Source organism: Schistocerca nitens, chromosome 2, assembly GCF_023898315.1.
Source record: "Schistocerca nitens isolate TAMUIC-IGC-003100 chromosome 2, iqSchNite1.1, whole genome shotgun sequence".
Lineage (NCBI taxonomy): Eukaryota > Metazoa > Arthropoda > Insecta > Orthoptera > Acrididae > Schistocerca > Schistocerca nitens.
Window position 1 is genome coordinate 439,143,374 of NC_064615.1, and position 6,252 is coordinate 439,149,625.

The following is a 6,252-nucleotide window of genomic DNA, read 5'->3' on the forward strand; positions in this document are numbered from 1 at the left end:
AACAACCTATATAAGCAAAGCATCTACTTGCAAGACCCATCGTTGGGCCTTCAAGTCCTGTTCGGGCGGTGTTTTCTCTACTTGTAAAGCTGATAACATGTATGTACTGAATCAGCTAAGTTTCCCCTGTCCACTCCGAAGTACTATCACTATTTTTGTGCAATCAAAGGCAACAGTCATTTAATAACTTTGAATTGTTTAATTGTACTAACACTATTTCTATAAAAACAAAGTTTAATTTTACTTCCACTTTTCTACTGTATTCATTTAATTATTACCTGTCGTGTCCGAGTTCAGACACTGAATTAAACAACTGTCATATTTCTTGTTAGTTAGTAATGTGTGCATTCATTACTACATCTGTCAGTTTAAGTGACCATTGTTACAGTACTGAGAATAATGCAATGCAAAAAACTACTGTCCCTTTTACAGTTCCATTGAATCATTAATTGCTCTATTTGTTATTCACATAAGGGGTTACATGGAAATAATTACTCCTTACGTTACTACTTCAGAACTAAATTGTCCTGCTACCTGTCTGAAGGACTTCAGTATTTACATCGGTTTCGAACAAAGCATGTTAAGAGAACCACTTTAAAAATGCACATTGTTGCATTAACTGTGAATCATTATTAATAATCATTTCTTTTAAAGTTAATTAAGGAATCTCTCAAGTTCTGTACAAATTACACACATCTAAGGAAAATGAAAGGTTTGTCTGAGAGACTGTTAGTCATTAACAAACAGCGTTTCAGCATAATTTATATTGTTTGAACTTGCTATATGGTTTTCTCTCACCCTGTCACAAACTATTACACATATAATTAATGGTTCAGTCTTACCTTTCTGTAGTCGTGGTCCACGAAACAATCTCTCAAATGTGCTGGTCACTCTTAAAGCTGGCTTAATGTAATAACGATCACGTACGCTTAAGCACGTTATCCTCTGGAAGTGCTGTTATGTGCATTCATACTCCTCTTGCTGTATATCATGTAGGCAATTTATTGGAGGCTGTTAGTTGATATTTAAATACGAAAACCTCCACAACGCCTCCACTCTAACAGTGTTTTCCCCTCAGGTGGCAGAATACCCCCACTTTAACGGCAGTACAAGTCATAGTACTTTTCGCCAACAAAAGTTAACTGTAAGCGCGAAATAAAATCGCACAGCACAGCTCAGTCCTTTACTGAGGTAATGCATCTCGCTACATGTCGCATTTGCTGTAGTCACACTATTAACTGCTCACAGCTCTGTCCTTGTATTTACCATGCTCACTACATCTTATTACACTGAAGGCTTGCTACAGACTGTGTCTTGTCGGCATTCGCTTTCGGGCCTGCGCACCAACTTTTTGTACCTTCCACGTTATAAGTACTTCCCGATGTCAGTGATACATTTAAACCGGTATTATTTAATGTGGAACTATACATCAGTCTTTACTGAATCATTTTCTTTTATTTAATCACAATTTTCATTGTTACAATAACAATAGGATATATTTGCACATAACTTGACATAAAACACGAGGGGCCTTCAAAGAGTAATGCAACATTGTTTTTCTCGTCCAGTTTCGGCTGACGAATTTGTTGCGGAACATCGTGGAATATTCTCACTTAAGCCTCTATAGTTTTATATTCATTCTATATTTATGAAGAGGCAAAGTTAGTTCCCTTTGCTGATGATACAAGTATAGTAATCACACCTGACAAACAAGAATTAACTGATGAAATTGTCAATAATGTCTTTCAGAAAATTACTAAGTGGTTCCTTGTAAACGGACTCTCACTGAATTTTGATAAGACACAGTACATACAGTTCCGTACAGTAAATGGTATGACGCCATTAATAAATATAGACCTTAATCAGAAGCATATAGCTAAGGTAGAATATGCAAAATTTTTAGGTGTGTCCATTGATGAGAGATTAAATTGGAAGAAACCATTGATGATCTGCTGAAACGTTTGAGTTCAGCTACTTATGCAATAAGGGTCATTGCAAATTTTGGTGATAAAAATCTTAGTGAATTAGCTTACTACGCCTATTTTCACTCATTGCTTGCATATGGCATCATATTTTGGGGTAATTCATCACTGAGGAATAAAGTATTTATTGCACAAAAGCGTGTAATCAGAATAATAGCTGTAGTCCACCCAAGATCATCCTGCAGACATTTATTTAAGGATCTAGGGATATTCACAGTAGCTTCTCAGTATATATACTCTCTTATGAAATTTGTTATTAACAACCAAACCCAATTCAAAAGTAATAGCAGTGTGCATAACTACAATACTAGGAGAAAGGATGATCTTCACTATTCAAGATTAAATCCAACTTTGGCACAGAAAGGGATGAATTATACTGCCACTAAAGTCTTTGGTCACTTACCAAATAGTATCAAAAGTCTGACAGATAACCAACAAGTATTTAAGAAGAAATTAAAAGAGTTTCTGAATGACATCTCCTTCTACTCCATAGAGGAATTTTTAGATATAAATTAAGGGAAAAAAAAGTTGTCATATTAACTTAATTATGTTGTTAAATTAACTAAATTATGTCATGTATTGGAAAATTTGACTCGTTCCACATCATTATGAAATATCGTATTCATGATCCATGGAACTAGTATTAATCTAATCTAATCTAATCATAAGTTCCAATAGGTGGTGGCGCTGTAAGTAGTCTTTAATATGATATCTGTAACGGAAGTGCGCTGCAAGCAGAACTGTCATTGAGTTTCTTCTGCGGAAAGCCAGAGCATCCCAGACATTCATAAGCGCTTGCAGGATGTCTACGGACACCTAGCAGTGAACAAAGGCACGCTGAGTTAGTGGGCGACGCATCTGTCATCGCAACAAGACCGCGTAAATCTGTCCGCTCTCCCCACGTGCCGTCCGACCTCACACAGCTGTGACCGCTGCAATATTGAAACCTGCAGACACTCACACTCGAGGTGATCGACGGATAACAGAGCTTCACCGTTTGCTGCTCCTTTTGCCCAAGCTCATGATGACACGTCAACAAGTGCACTGCGACTGGTCAGGGGTCCGAGACTATGAATCACGATGGCTGATCACGGCATCTGGTGGTCATAATTGGAACTGGACGGTGGCGCTGTGACGCTTGGAAATCATGCACCCTATACTCTGGACATTAATGCTGTCAAGTTTGGTACTCGTACGGTAATTAGTTCCCGTGTTATAACGTGTTAAATAGGGAAGATTTAATTATAACCATCCGGTATATGAAGTGGCAGAGTAATGTGGGACACCCTGTGTATAACAGATAGATTAATAGGCCACATTGGTATTACTACCACAGCAACTACTACCACTAAAACGTGTATTAAAAAATACTACAATGGTGTGTATAATGAAGAGTGAAAGTAACTTTCAGCCGATGTTTCGCTGCCAAGTAACACCGCTCGATGAAACTTGGACGGCAGATAGAAACAACTGCCACATTATAGTACAAAAAGTAACTGAAACAAATACGAAATGGGATCAACAGAAACAACACTTCTACTCAAAGACAATAATCAGACTGAAGACGCCGCGATTAATGATGAACTGGACATTACATCAATACTATGTATGTGATCAACACTGACGGCAGTGCATGCTCCGCAACGTGCTCCCACGCTGGCCACAACGTTGGTAAGGAGTTTTTGTGGTAAATCTTTTCATTCCCCTGCAAAATGTAAACTTTCACGGTCGGAGAAGTCACAATTAACAAAATGTTCCAGCTTATTATGCCGTGGTTGAATGAATTTCACATTCCTTTGCCAATGCGGTTGATAACAGCTGGACTTTCGTTGATGCATGTGTACAAGCTGCAATACGTGTCGCCAGTTCGTCCCAAACGTGCTCGATGGGATTTAAGTTGGGGGAACGCATATCCTCTCGTTCCCAGGGCTTCTTGATTTGCATCGTTTGATGTGGTCGCGCATTGTTATCGGCAAAATGAAGTCATGGTCGAAATCACCGCTGAGAAGACGCATATGGGGAGGGAGTTTAATGTCACAAGAGCGTTGACCGGTGAGTTTACAGCGTTCAAAGATTTCGAGGTCAGACCACCCACGCAACATTATGCCTCCCCATTCCATAACACGTGTGCCACTAAAACGATCAGGTTCGACAATGTTCGCGAGTGCATTACTTGTTCCCACATTTCACCGTATGACAGTAGGTCCAGAATCATTACTCAGACTAAATCTGCTCTCGCGTACTTTGCTGCAGAGTGAAAATTTCATTCTGGAAACATCCCCCAAGCTATAGTAAAGCCATGTCTTCCAGGAGCGCTGGTTCTGCAAGTTTAGCAGGGGAGCTTCTGTGAAGTTTGGAAGGTAGGAGACGAGGTATTGGCGGAAGTAAGGCTGTGAGAGCGGGGCGTGAGTCGTGCTTGGGTAGCTCAGAGGGTAGAGCACTTGACCGCGAAAGGCAATTTCCCGAGTTCGAGTGTCGGTCGGGCACACAGTTTTAATCTGCCAGGAAGTTTCGTATCAGCTCACACTCCGCTGCAGTGTGAAAATTTCATCCTGCAAATCTGCTCTCATCCGAGAAGAGCACGTGGGTTCACTCCTTGTGGGAACAGTCTCTACGCTCTTCACACAATTGCAAACGGTGCGGCCGATGTGAGGGTGTCTCAAAGGAACGCAACATGTATGTCGCCGGGCATGCAGTCGCCATGCCACTATGGAGCGTGAGATTGCGTGGCTTGCAGTCCTGTTAAATGTGATTGCAATTGCACCTGCTGTTTGATATGGGCCCCTTCTTGCCTGTTGCACAATGTAGCGGTTGTTAGCAGCTATATTTGACCGTTGTCGATCACGTCCTCTCCTTCGGGCAGTAGTGCCTGTGATTCGTAATGCCCCCTATGCACGTGAAACAATTCTGTGAGCAACACCAAACTACTGGGCTATACCCGTTACACTTCTTCTTGTTTTCCAGTTTTTCTTACCCATGTGAGAAAATTTGTCTCCGGGTCATGTTGCAGTAAAGAACATCACCACTGTGCGCCATAACTGATTGACAAGCACTGTCTTTTCCAGTTCCTTCAACTGCTTCGTGTTGCGGGCAGCCCTATTTGGCTCTGTAGTCATGCTGATCTCATGCCACGTGACGTCCATCTTTCTGTGCAGGACCGGCATGTCTCTAGCAACACGCTCCCGAGCTTTCATTCATTTCCACCGACTTGTTATTATATGGTGTTACTTTACCAATGTCGTCCTTAAAGTTTTGCAGAGAAGTGTGATACTGATACCATACTTCTGCTACGATTATACTTGATTGTGTTTAGGTCGCTGGTACTCAGAGTACAGTCAAGGGGTACGTTTTCATGTGTCATTTCACACGTTTTCCCTTCACTGTGGCGTGAGAAAGACGCACATACATTAGTATTATTAGATTCTATAGTATCTCCGGTTGCTCTGTACGTTCTGCACCACATCAGCCTTGCTATCGGGTCCAGCAATAATTTATTCCTTCCATGTTTTTCCATGATTTCCCTAACACGCATAGGGCGAATGCTGGGACGGTTCCTCCGAAAGTGCACTGGCCATCGCTTTCACTATTCTTCCCAAAGTCCGAGCTTGTGCGACGTCCTTAATGAGTTTGTCGTCGACTAGATGTTAAACTTTAATCTTCCATCATTCCTCCGTGAGACAATACTCTTTGACACCTCCTTTGAAAGCGAAAGAGCGACGTTTGTTCAAGGCGGTGAGCAAGCGGTTTTGACGAAGCCGAAGATTACCCGTGTCAAAGCAACAAACATCTGTAATGTGTAAACTTAGTTCATCTGTCTGTATATTCTTTGTTTGTCACTTACCAGGTTCGTGGTCAAAGGACGTCCGACGAGTGAGCGTGAGCGGCGATCAGACCAAGGCCCACATCACCGGTCTCCACCCTGCTCACAGCTACCAGCTGCGGGTAGTTGCCGAGAATTCTGTCGGTACGTCTAATGCGAGCGACGTCGTTTCTGTGACCACGTCAGAAGAAGTTCCAGGAGGACCGCCCCGCGATGTGAAAATCAAAGTCAGGAATTCAGAGGCTCTGCTTGTCAGTTGGAAGGTAAATAGAATATGCACATTACTGCTGGTGTACTCGAGCAATCTCAGTCTTCTTTTAGACAGGAAAAGGAATTCAGATACGTCTATGGCATAAAATCAGTTTTAATGCGTGCTTTTCAAAGTGTGTGTAACCTACAGTACTCATAAAGTGATAGCATTTAAGAAAGTGCCGTATTGTATTTTTTCAT